General features: G+C 37.1%; 1 protein-coding gene across 1 annotated transcript in view; it reads left to right on the top strand.

The window, feature by feature from the left end:
* PCNX1 (pecanex 1) overlaps positions 1 to 13,185 on the top strand; it is a 161,880-nt gene that overhangs the window by 15,322 nt on the left and 133,373 nt on the right.

Here is a 13,185-nt window from a genome sequence, read left to right as displayed (position 1 = left end):
AATTTCCCAAATATTCAAAAAATGTCATATATAGCCAGTTTTTCCAAATCCAGGATCCAGTTAGGGTTTAATAATTTCTCTCTCATCCAAATTGACTTTTTAAAAAATAGGGTAATTATCTTATAGAATGGTCTACATTATGGATTTGTCTAATTGTGATGTCATGTCTTTCCTCTCTATTCTCTGTAGTTACTGTAAACTTAAACCTTATTTAAACTTAAACCAAAGTTATGGTTTCTAGAATCTATACATTATAGCATGATATTAAACATGGTTAGTGTTCTTTTACTAATTTTCCTTTGCCTTTGATTTGGTAATCATAAGCAATTACTGACATGTTTATAGCATTTTTTTTTTGTTCACATGATCATGCAGTGTTACTCAAGTTCTCATTGTGTTATCTATTTTGGTTTTCTACCTTTAAAAAATGTTTTTATTGATTTCAGAAAGGGAGGGCGGGGGAGAGAGAGAGAAATGATGAGAGAGAATTATTGATTGGTTGCCTCCTGCACACCCCCTACTGGAGATCGAGCCAGGAACCCAGGCATGTGCCCTGACCAGGAATTGAACCATGATCTCTGGGTTCATAGGTGGAAGCTCAACCACTGAGCCATGCTGGGCAGTTTTCTTTCTTTGTAAAGATATCTGTAGGTAAAACAAGGAAAGTCAAAGTAAAATCACAGAGTGCACTATATAGTTCTTCATGCTATTCTAGGCACTGACATGCAGCTTTCAGCTAATGAGAGCTTTATTTAGTTTTGCTTACTAATGGGGGTGAGGAGAATTAGAATTCTCCATGGGATGGTTTCAAACTACATGCTCCCTATTCCTCTGCTCATTCTGAGTCTCTGCTCATCTCTTTTCCTTCCTGTAGCAAGATGCATATCACAACACAGGCTAGTGTGAGGCTGATGTAGGGATAATCCTAAATTTATCTATTTTTAAAAAGAAGTTATTCAGCAGCTTTGAAAGATTGTTAGTAATTCTTTGTATAGTCCTTATTACTTCACTTGAGAATTGCTTGCCTATTGCACATGTCACTTGAGAATAGCTGGCCTATTACACAGGTGATAAATGAGACAGAGCCGACATTACTTTCCTTCTTAAAAAAACAAACGAGCAAGAACCCACCATCTAATAACTGGGAATTAACTTGCCTGAGGTCCTGTATTTGCTTCACTCTAATAAATGGTTGTCTGGGGGAGATTCTACTCATGTGAATTTTGAAAACAACTCCCCTAAATGCACCAACAGGAAAGCCCATAAGTGATTTGATGGGTACCTCAAATTAACCACTACCCTGTGCAAAGTCTAGTTTGTTATTCTTCAATGTCTGAAAACACATTTTTGATTCTGGCTGAAGTTGCTGGTTTAACTCATCTTTTTATTTTATTTTATTAATTTTTTTTAGCAGTGAATAAATTACTGAATAACTTTGATTCTGGCTACATTGGAGGCTTTTATGGTATTGATAATAGTAACAATTATATAGTGCTTTTTATCCCTTATAATATATTCCTTGAGCATTTCACCTTCCAGTTAAAAACCATTATTAGGTTGTTATCAGGAAAACAATATTAGCTGTAGAAAATGTTCCAGACTGTACTCAAGTATATATAGTCCAAAGTAAAAGTCCAAAATAAAAGCAAACAATGTTATAGCAATACTGTGGTGCACATTTGTGTATACAGTGGGGCCTTGACTTACGAGTTTAATTCGTTCCGAGACCAAGCTCGTTAACTCAAATTACTCTGTCAACTCAATGCAAAAAATGGGCCAAGAGACAGCTGGTATCTCAAAAAACTCGTTAGTTGGGACTCTCGTAAGTGAAGGCCCCACTGTATAAGATTGTACTGTGAGAGTTTATAGTATAAGTTTCTAGAAAAGAAATTGCTAGGTCAAAGATTATGCACATTTAAATTAAATGATGTTGCCACATTACATCTCAAATAATGTTTCACCAATTTATATTCTCACCATTGTATGTAAGGACCTGTTTCCCTTTGTTCTCACCAACATTGTTTATTATGAATCTTTTTCACTGTGGTAGTGAAAAATGGCATATTGTTTTAATTTGTTTTTTTTTTTAATTCTTTGAGTATCTTTTCATACACTTAGTAGACACTTATAACATTTATACCTTTTTCTTTTAACTGCCTTTGCCTTTATTTTGAAAGTGGTGTTTAAGTGAATTTTGAGAGTCCTTTATATGTATGAATATTAGCTGTTTGTCAGATATTAAAAATGTCCTCTAATTTGTCTTTTAACTTTCTGATTGGGTATTTTGAACATATAAATTTAACATTTTTAGTAGTCACATTTCCTAGTTTTCTTCATGCTATAATGACTTTCCCTATTAAATGTTTGTTTGAAAACTTCATGTTTTTGTTTAATAACTTTTAAATTTGGAAATAAATTTGCAAGGTTAAATAAAAAATATATAAGAATTATAAAGTGTGATGAAAAATTTCCCTTTTATACCTGCCCACCATCCTGGTTTTCCACCAGCACCAACTTTTTTTCATAAGAAACCACTGTGAATAGTTTCTTATGAATCCCACCACAGTATATAGATGCCAACTCAAATATGTCTGTCACTTCCCCCTACCACACTATTCTATATATTGTATTTTCCCCAGTTACTATATCTTGAACATGTGTGCAAAAGCGTTTCTTCAGTTTTTTTAAAACATTGAGGTATACTTGACATCTAACATTATATTAGTTTCAGGTATACTTGATGACTTGATATTTCTACATATTGTGACATGATCACCACAATACATTTATTTAACATCTATCATCATACAATTTTTTTTCTTGTGACGATAACTTGTAAGATTTATTCTCTTAGCAACTTTCAGATAATGTAGTACTGTATTATTAACTGTAGTTACCATGCTGTAATGTACATCACATCCCCATGATATTTACTTTATAACTGGAACTTCGTGCCTTTTGACCCCCTCCATCCATTTTACACACCCCTGCCCTCTGGCCTCTGGCAACCACTAGTCTGTTCTTTATCTATGAGCTCTGTTATTTGTTTTTGTTTTGTTTTTAGATTCTGCATATAAGTGAGATCATATGGTATTGATCTTATCTCTGACTTATTTCACTTATCCTAATGCCCTTAAGGTCCATCCATGTTGCCACAGATGGCAAGATTTCCTTTTTTTTTTTTTTTATGGCTGAATATTATTCCATTGTGTGTGTGTGTGTGTGTGTGTGTGTGTATACACATTTTCTTTATCCATTTATTCATTGATGGATACTTAAGTTGCTTCCATGTCTTGGCTATTGTAAATAATGCTTCAGCGAACATCCAGGTACATAATATATTTTTGAATTAGTGGTCTAGATTTCTTGGGGTAAATACCCAGAAGTGGAATTGCTGGGCCATATGGTGGTTCTATTTTTAATTTTTTCAGATCTTCCATACTATTTTCCTTAATGGCTGCACCAAGTTACATTCCCACCAGCAATGCATAAGGGTTCCCTTTTCTCCACATCCTTGCCAACACTTATTTCTTGCCTTTTTGATATAGCCATTGTAACAGGTGTGAGGTGATAACTCGTGGTTTTGATTTGCATTTCCTTGATGATTAGTGATGTTGGCTATCTGTATATCTTTGGAAAACGTCTATTCAGGTCCTCTGCCCATTTTTGAATCAGATTTTTTTTTTCTGTTGAGTTGTAGGAGTTCTTTATATATATTAACCCCATATCAGACATACGATTTGCAAATATTTTCTCCCATTCCTTAGGTTTGCCTTTACATTTTATTAATAGTTTTCTTTGCTGTGCAGCTTTTTACTTTGATGTATTCCCACTTGTGTATATTTGCTTTTGCTGCCTTTGCTTTTGGTGCCAAGTCCAAAAAATCATATCCAAGACCAATGTTAAGGAGCTTATCTCCTATTCTTTTTTTCTAGGAATTTTATGGTTTCAGGTTTTATGTTCAAGTCTTCAATCCATTGAATTTTGGGTATAGTGTGTGATAGTGGTCCAGTTTTTCTTTTTCATGTGGATGTCCTAATTTTCCCAGTACCATTTATTGAAGAGATTGCCCTTTACCCATTGTATATTCTTGGCTCTTATGTTGTAAGTTAATTGGATATGAGTTTATTTCTAGGCCCTCTATTCTGTTCCATTGATCGATGTGTTTCTTTTTATGACAGTACCATACTCTTTTGATTACTATAGCTTTGTTACATAGTTTGAAATCAGGGAGAGTGATGCCCCTGGCTTTGTTCTTCTTTCTCAAGATTGCTTTGGCTATTCAGGATCTTTTGTAGTTTCACACAATTTTAGGGTTGTTTTTCTATTTGTGAAAAATGCCGTTAGTATTTTTATAGGGATTGTGCTGAATTTGTAGATTGCTTTGATTTAGTATGGACATTTTAACAATATTGACTCTTCTAATTCATGGGTACCAAATATCTTTAGTTTCTTTTTCAAGTTTTATGGTTTTTCACCTCCTTGATCAGATTTCTTTCTAGTTTTTTTTTTTTTTTTAGTGCAATTGTAAATGGGATCATTTTCTTAATTTCTCTGCTAGAAACTCAAAATTTTGTATATTGATTTTGAATCCTGCATCTTTACTGAACTAGTGTATGAGTTCTGACAGTGTTTTGGTGTAGTCTCTGAGGTTTTCTATGTATAATGTTATATCATCTACAAAGAGTGACAGTTATGCTTCTTGTTTTCTGATTTGGATGCCTTTTATTTTGTTCTTGCCTAATTGCTCTGCTTAAGGACTTCTAATACTATCCTATATAATAAAAGACTGATATGCAAATCGTCCAAATGGTGGACCAGTTGCTATGACACGCACTGACCATCAGGGGGCAGATGCTTAATGCAGGAGCTGCCCCCCTGGTGGTCAGTGCACTCCCACAGGGGGAGCACCGCTCAGCCAGAAGCTGGGCTCACAGCTGGCAAGCACAGTGGTGGTGGCAGGAGCCTCTCCTACCTCCACAGCAGTCGGACATTCCCCGAGGGCTCCCGGACTGTGAGAGGGCACAGGCTGGGCTGAGGGACCACCCTCCTCCCCCGAATTTCATGCACTGGGCCTCTAGTAAACACACACACACACACACACACGTACATCTATTCTATATATATAAAAGCCTAATATGCAAAGTGTCCTCTTTGGAGTTCGACCAACTGGGAGTTCGATCACTCACTATGACATGTGCTGACCACCGGGGGATGGCGCAGAACAAAGGAAGGCCCCAGCCGGCAGCCAGGGAAGGGAGGCCCCGGCCGGCAGCCGCTAGTGACCCTACCCATTTACGAATTTCATGCACTGGGCCTCTAGTGTTGAACAAAAGTAGTGAGAACGGGCATCCTTGTCTTGTTCTTGATCTTAAAGGAAAAGCCTTCAGCTTTTCATTGTGATTATGATGTTAACTGTGGGCTTTTGGTAGTTATATCAAGGTACATTCCTTCTATATCCACTTTATTGAGAGTTTTTTTATCAGAAAGCGATGTTGGATTTTGTCAAATGCTTTTTTTGCATTTATTGAGATGACTAGTGGCCTGGTGCACGAAATTTGTGCACATTAAAAGGGGATTAATTAGAGGAAATATTTTAATATTGCTATTTGTCCTTTATAATAGAAGTGTCAGAGATGAAAGAAAATTAGTAAAAATGTATATGAAAATCTTCCTCCTGTCAGAGTCTGGGGCGCACCATGGGACCCAGAGTCAAGTCCCCGCCCATCCACATGCGCCTCAAAATCATGTGAGACCCAGACCTGACCGCCCCCCCCCCCCCACATTGGGCTAGATCCAGACCCAGCTGGTCCCACCCTTGTCAAGCCCCGCTGGGTGGGGGACGCAGCCTCAGGTCCCCCATCAAGCCCCGCTGAGCAGGGGGCATGGCCTGAGGTCCCCCAGCCTGGGGCGAGGGGAGCAGCCTGAGGTCCCCTGGCCCAGTACTGGGGCTGGGGGTACACCTTGAGGTCCCCCGTCAAGCCCCGCCAAGCGGGGGGGTGCAGCCTCAGGTCCCCAGGCCCAGTGCTGGGACGGGGGCGCGGCCTGAGGTCCCCCGTCAAGTCTGCTGGGCTGCGGGCAGGGGGCGTGGCCTGAGGTCGCTGCTGATTGCTCGTTAAGGCTCGTTACGGGAACTTGGCCTCCGCTCTGGGTGCAGCCATCTTGTGTTACGGAAACCCCCCACCTCCGCTGTGGGTGTTGCCATCTTTGTGGTGGCATGATGGTCCATTTGCATATTCCCTCTTTATTATATAATTTTTGTTCTTCGTTTTGTTAATGTGGTGTATCACATTGATTGGTTTGTGGATGTTGAACCATATTTGATCCCTAGAATAAATTCCACTTGATCATAGCATATGATCCTTTTAATGTATTATTAATTTGGTTTAATAATACAAAATTAAACCAATTTAATTTTGTTGAGGATTTTTACATGTATGTTCATTAGGGATATTGGTTTGTAATTTTTTTTCTGTGGCATCCTTGTCTGGCATTGGTATCAGGGTAATGCTGGCCTCGTAAAATGAATTTGGAAGTGTTACTGTCTGTTACATATTTTATAAGAGTTGAGAGTGGTATGAATTTTTACTTAAATGTTTGGTAGAATTCACCAGTGAAGCTGTCAGGTCCAGAACATTCATTTGTTGGATTCAGTTTTGTTTTGTTTTTAATAGTTGCATAGTATCCCATTGTCTGAATGTATATTTAACATGTTTTCTGCTGATAGGCAGACATTTAATTTGTTTGCAGCCTTTTGATAACATAAAACATGCTGTAATTTTTACAAATGTTATCTCACATGTATCCATATGTAGTATTAAGACAAAGTCTTAGTGACATTGAGCATCTTTTCATGTACACAGACAAGTGTGGTGATTGGGGGGAAGTAGGTGGAGGAGGGCATAGAGGAGATAAATGGTGACGGAAGGAGACTTGACTTGGGGTGGTGAACACATACAGTGTATAGATAAAGATACGTTGTGGAATTGTGCACCTGTATAATTTTGTTAACCAGTGTCACCTCAATAAATTCAATAAAAAGGAACATAAAGATAAATTCTTAGAAATAAGGTTGCTTGTTTAAAGGGTAAATGCTTTTGTAATTTTTAAAGATACTACCAAGTTGTCTTCCATAAGGGTTGTATCACTCACTTTGCATGCCTTCAAGCCATGTATGAGAGTTTGTGCTCATGTGTGCCACAGCCTCACATAGTTTTGCTGTTCATAGGTAAGAAATAGTATTTTAGAGTACTTTAATTTGCATCTCTCCTATTTTGAGTGGGGTTGAGCATCTTTTCATAAGCTTTGGGTCTTTTTTGGGGATAGGGAGCCAGTTCATGAGTTTCATTCATTTTTTAAAATACATTTTCTATTTGGTCATTTCTTATTGCTGAGAGCTTTTATAGATTAAGGAGATTAGTCCTTTGTAAATTTGCAAGTACTGGTATCTAATAGTTTTATAGTTTAGCCCATTTGGAATTTATTTTGCTGTAAGCAGTGTGTGAGCTCATAGTTAATTTTTTTTGATAGGCAGTTGTCTCAATCAACCTAATTTATTAATCCCATCTTTTTCTCAGTGGTTTAAATGTCACCTTTTTCATAATATGAGTTCTGATGGGTATTTGCATTTTCTGTTTTATCAACTTGTTTGTTCATACATGAATGCCATATTTTTAAAATAACCCTAGTTTTAATATATTTATATCTTTTTCTTTCATAGTAGTAGTCTTTGTTATTCTTTCTTGTCATCATTTCCTTGTGATGTATGTATATTTTTCCATTTTCTTAAGTCACCATGGATTTCATTGAAATTTTGATTGAAATATGTTGAATTTGTGGATTATTTTATAGAGGGAAGTTTGACACCTTTATATTGGGCTAAGGTAGTCTCTTCATTTATGTTCCTCAGTAGATTTTACCTTTAAAAAAGTTTTCTTTGTTTACCTTGTACATTTTTTTCCTTAGGATTATTATTTTTAGACTAGAGGCCTGATGAACGAAGATTCGTGCAAGAATAGGCCTTTCTTCCCCTGGCTGCCGGCACTGCCTTCGCTCCGGCCCAGAGCCGCCTTCCAAGTTCCCACGCTGCCCAGAGGCCTGGAGCGGCTAGGACGCCTGCATTGTCGCCATGGCAATGACGCAAGCGTCAGGCCAGCCGCCGCCATCTTTGTCATGTCAAATTGCTTATTCCCTCCCTATTGGCTGTGGGTGCCGCCATGTTTTTTTTTGCGATGCAGTGGTCAATTTGCATGTTTCGTCTTTATTAGATAGGATAATAAGGTTTTAGTTTCTAACTTGAGGGTAAATAGAACCATTTCTATCACTATGTTTCTAACGGGTTATTGCTTGTAGGTAAGAAAATTATTGACTTTTAAAAAATAAACTTATTTTAGAATAGTTTTAGATATGTAGAAAAGTTGATCTTACAGAGACCGCCCATATATCCTGCACCCAGTTTCTCCTGTTATTAACTTTTCAGATTACTGTGGCACATTTGTTAATGAACCAGTGTTGATTGATACATCATTATTAACTTACAGTCCATACTTTATTCAGATTTCTTTAGTTTTTACCTAATGTCCTTTTTCTGTTCCAGGATCCAAAACTATTGATTTTAATTTATTAATTTTGTAACCAGACACTTTATGGAATTAGCTTATACTTTCTAGTACTTTTTCTGCTTATTTTAAAAGGATTTTCAGATATGCAATTATATTTATAAATAACAGAATTTTGTTGTTGTTAATCTTCACCCGAGGATATTTTTCCATTGATTTTTAGAGATATTGGAAGGGAGGGAAAGGGTTGGGGGGGGGGGGGAGAGAAAGAGAGAGAGAAACATCAGTATGGGAGAGAGACATTGATTGGTTGCCCCCCACACTCGCCCTGACTCTGTGGGGGATTGAACCTGCAACCCAGTTCTTGATTGGGAATTGAGCCTGTGACCCTTCAGTCTGCAGGCTGATGTTCTACCACTGAGCTACACTGGTCAGAGCTGTAACAATTTTAACTTTTTTCCTATATTTATACATTTTTTCTTGTGTACTTGCTTTGCATGGTAATTTACATATCTATATTAATGCTGACAATATGGGCAGCCTTGCCTTATTCCCTACTTTAATGGGAATTTTAGTGTTTTACTATTAAGCATACCATTTTTGTTTGAAATATAGATTGTTGTTTTTTTCTTTATCCTTTTATGGAAGTATTTATTTGTTTTCCGGTGACTTCTTGTCACTCATTATCTGAATAGTATTTACCTTGATGTTTTACAAGTCATATCTACCTTATCTTTTTCGTAGCTCATCTCTGGTTCCTCTGAACTATAGGGTATTCCCAAAAATGTATATATATTTTAATAATTATAAAGCCACAATAAGTTAAATTTGAAAAGAAATATCAGTTGAGCTATCAGCTGTTCAAGTATGAATATATATTTTGGGGACATCCTATATTTCTTCTCAGAGGTCTTTTTGTTTACTTAGCTTTGATGTCACTACATTGTTTAAGTATTATTAAAAACATTACATAGCCCTGGTTGGTGTGGCTCAATTGGTTGGAGCATTGCCTTGTACTCCAAAAGGTGGCGGATTAGATTTCTGGTCAGGACACATACCTAGGTTGGGGGTTCGATCCCTGGTCAGGGTGTGTGCATGTGGCAACCTACCGATGTTTCTCCTGCACATAGATGTTTCTCTCTCTTCTCCTCTCCTCTCTCTTCTTTCTCTTCTCCTATTCCTTTTCCCCTCTCTCCCCTCTCTCTTCTCTTCTCTCTCTCCTTCCTTTCTCCCTTCCTCTGTTTAAAGTCAATTTAAAAACAAATGAATGAAAAAACCCACATAGTCATTGTGCTGTATATGCCCATGGATGATCTACTTTAGTTTTCTGATTTAATCTTCATCACATAGGCATGGGTCAATTATTAACTCCATTTCCAGCCCTTCTCCCCTCTCTGGAGAATGGAGAATGAGGCTGAAAATTGTAATGTCTCTGAAAATCTTTCTTTGAAAACACAGTATTTGTATATCTAATTTAATCTATACTAATAAAAGGGTGGGGATCAGGCTGGCAGGCACGTGAGTGGTTACGAGCCAGCGGTCCTGGATTGCAAGAGGGATGTCTGACTGCCAACCCCTGTGGGATCGGGTCTAAAACGGCAGTTGGGACATCCCCTGAGGGGTCCTGGATTGGAGAGGGTGCAGGCCAGGCTGAGGGACCCCCCCCCCCCCACGAATTTTGTGCACTGGGCCTCTAGTAAAATATAATAATAAATGGTTAATACTACTAGGTTTGCTCTTTGATATATAATTTATAAAACTAAAAAATAGATGACCTGACTAGTTTCTCGTTTTTTGGTGTTTGATTTTAGGGGACCAGTGAAACCCATGTAAATGCAGACATCTTTTAAAATTTTCTTGTAATATTAGTGAAGCACAGTACAGGGAGGGTTTGTGATCCATTTATGATTTGATATTAATGTTGTCACTTGTGCGGAGATCAGCTGAGAGGCCCTTGAAGTAATGCAGGTAGAGTAGAGAACAAAGTTACACAACAGCCCAGTGTGTACCTATGCACTTTATCTCTTTGGGAAAAGTGAAACTGTTGCAGCACAGCTCAGCTGTCACCTGGAAACCTCAGGGGTAAACTCTGACAGGGCTTAAAAAAACCTGTATAAAAAAACATAATATAAAATAAAGGGTTCCATTTGTAGTTTGAATAGGAAATACAAGCGTTCATCATCTGATACTAGTTTTCAGTATGAAATGGTCACATACTTTTTGTTTTGTTTTCAGTCTTTTCAATAATCAGTGTTTAAAAGGAATTCTATACTTATTATATATATAAATCCTACACATTTTAGTGTGTTTCTTGGCACTCAATTATCTACTGCTTTTGGCAATATGATAGTAGGGAAGGGAGAGTTTATTTAGATCTGTTTTAGGCATTCATCTTTGACTCATTTGTAGAGGCAAATACGATAGACTATTCAATATTAAGTAGTTTCTTTTATCTTTTCCCACGTGAAGAGGCCATTAACATTTCCATTGTCTGCCACTCTGAGTAATGGAGAGATTGCTCTCTTTCCATCCACTTGATTAATATAATCAATCATTTTTATCTTACTATGGACTACAGTGAACAATGATGGAACTCTGACTCGTTTTTCATTGACAAAATGCAATTGGTATTGTGGTATATAGTAAAACATGCCGTGGCATAGGTATAAGAAACCTTGTTTACTTTTGTTGCTTTGATATTATTAAGATGGTAATTTTGACTAAGTCATTCAGAGTCTGTAGGTCTAAATTTCCTGTCTGGAAATGAGTGTGTTGAACTAAATGATCTCCAAGAATTCTAGTTCTTATGTGAACATATCACGTGTAAACCAGCATCATGCAGAATTTTTGTAAATACTCTGAGTAGTATATGGCTTCATATTTGTGTTTACTTTGAATTTTTTATTAATTTGAATGTGTGTGTATGTGTGTGTATTTTCTGCTTAACTTATTCAGAGCTTCTTTTTTTACACAATGAATGCTGTTTATTAACACTATAAATTGAACAACTTATAATTTTAAACTCAACTCTTCACAGGTTGAAAACATTTTACAGTCATTTTTAAGAGATTTGATTTTTAAAATATGGCTTAAGATCCTTTTAGCTTAAATTGCGTTTTTAAATTTAGTATTCATTTTTAAGTACTTAAGCTATCTTACAAATATTTCAAAGTACTTAACTCTTTTAAACCTGATATTTATGGATTTTGTAAAATTTTAAATACATTTTCAGCTTAAAATTGTAAGTCTAAGTCAGTTATCCAATGATGTTTTTAATTGGAATCACAGTTTTATTTTTTTAATTTCAATTTATTATTTAAATTATTACATAATTCTCCCTTTCCCCCCATTTATCTCTCCCCTGCTGCCCCACAGTTTTATTTTTTATATACCCTAATATGAATGACTTCTTAAGCCCATATCCAATCCAAAAATATTACTCTCCCTCCCAAATAACTTAAAAAGAAAATAAAAAGCACACATTTTTATTACATCCGTATTCTACACCTGCCTGTTTCACTAGGATCTTTTCAATTTTACCATCTCAAAAATTTGAGGTTATCTTTCCAAGCAAATGTAGTTATGTTCTCAGATAAATGAAAACATTTGGAATCTAGAGCTGTAGACATCCAGTGTGATTTTTTTTTTTCTTATGAATGTGGACATAAGTTGAGTCTAGTTTTATAGTCTCTACCAATAGTGAATCTGAGGCCATCCTATCTAATAATTGACAAACATGGTAATTAACCATACATCTGCTTCGCTTCCCATTGGCTGATCAGGGCGATATGCAAATTAACTGCCAACAAAGATGGCGGCCGGCAGCCAGGCAGCTGAAGTGAACATGAGGTGGGCTTGCTCCAGTGATGGAGGAAGCCAAGGTTCCCCGCCTGCTGCAGCCGGGCTCTGAGCTCCAGTCTAAGCAACAATGTTGCAATTATATAAGCTAAACAAACCCCAGAAACCTGCTTTCAGCCAGCCAGCCTCTCGAGCTGGAGCCGCAACAAAGTTTCAATTACAGAAGGTAAATCCAGAATAAAAAAAGAAAAAAAGGAGAGACAGGGAGCTTCAGTTGCAGGCTTGGCCCGTCTGAAAACAGCCCTCAGCCCCTCATCCAGGCTGGCCAGGCACCCCAGTGGGGACCCCCACCCTGAAGGGGGTGCGAGCAGCCTGAAAACAGTACAGCAGTAGTGGTGGGAGCCTCTCCTGCCTCCTCAGCAGTACTAAGGATGTCTGACTGCAGCTTAGGCCATCCTATCTAATAATAGACAAACATGGTAATTAACATATGTAATCACATATGTAATTAAAGTTTTTCTAGTAGCCACATTAAAAATAAATAAAAACAGATTTAATTAATCTTAATAGTATTTTATTTAATGCAGTACTATGTTATTTCAACATGTAATCAATATAAAAATTATTGAGATGTTTCACACTTTTTTTTTTCATAGTGAGTCTTCAAAATCTCATTTTATTTACAGTGCACAATTCAGTCAGACTAACCACATTTCAAGTGCTCAGTAGCCTCATGTATCTAGTGGCTATTGTATTGGGCAGTGCTGTCTTTTACTTTTGCAACTTAGTAATAGTAACATAATTGATGCTGTGTGTGTGACTGTGTATG

Source organism: Myotis yumanensis, unplaced genomic scaffold (assembly GCF_028538775.1).
Source record: "Myotis yumanensis isolate MYYU_CA2020_CCGP unplaced genomic scaffold, mMyoYum1.0.hap1 SCAF_1, whole genome shotgun sequence".
NCBI classification, from domain to species: Eukaryota; Metazoa; Chordata; class Mammalia; order Chiroptera; family Vespertilionidae; genus Myotis; species Myotis yumanensis.
This window is presented reverse-complemented; position numbering and strand designations above follow the sequence as displayed.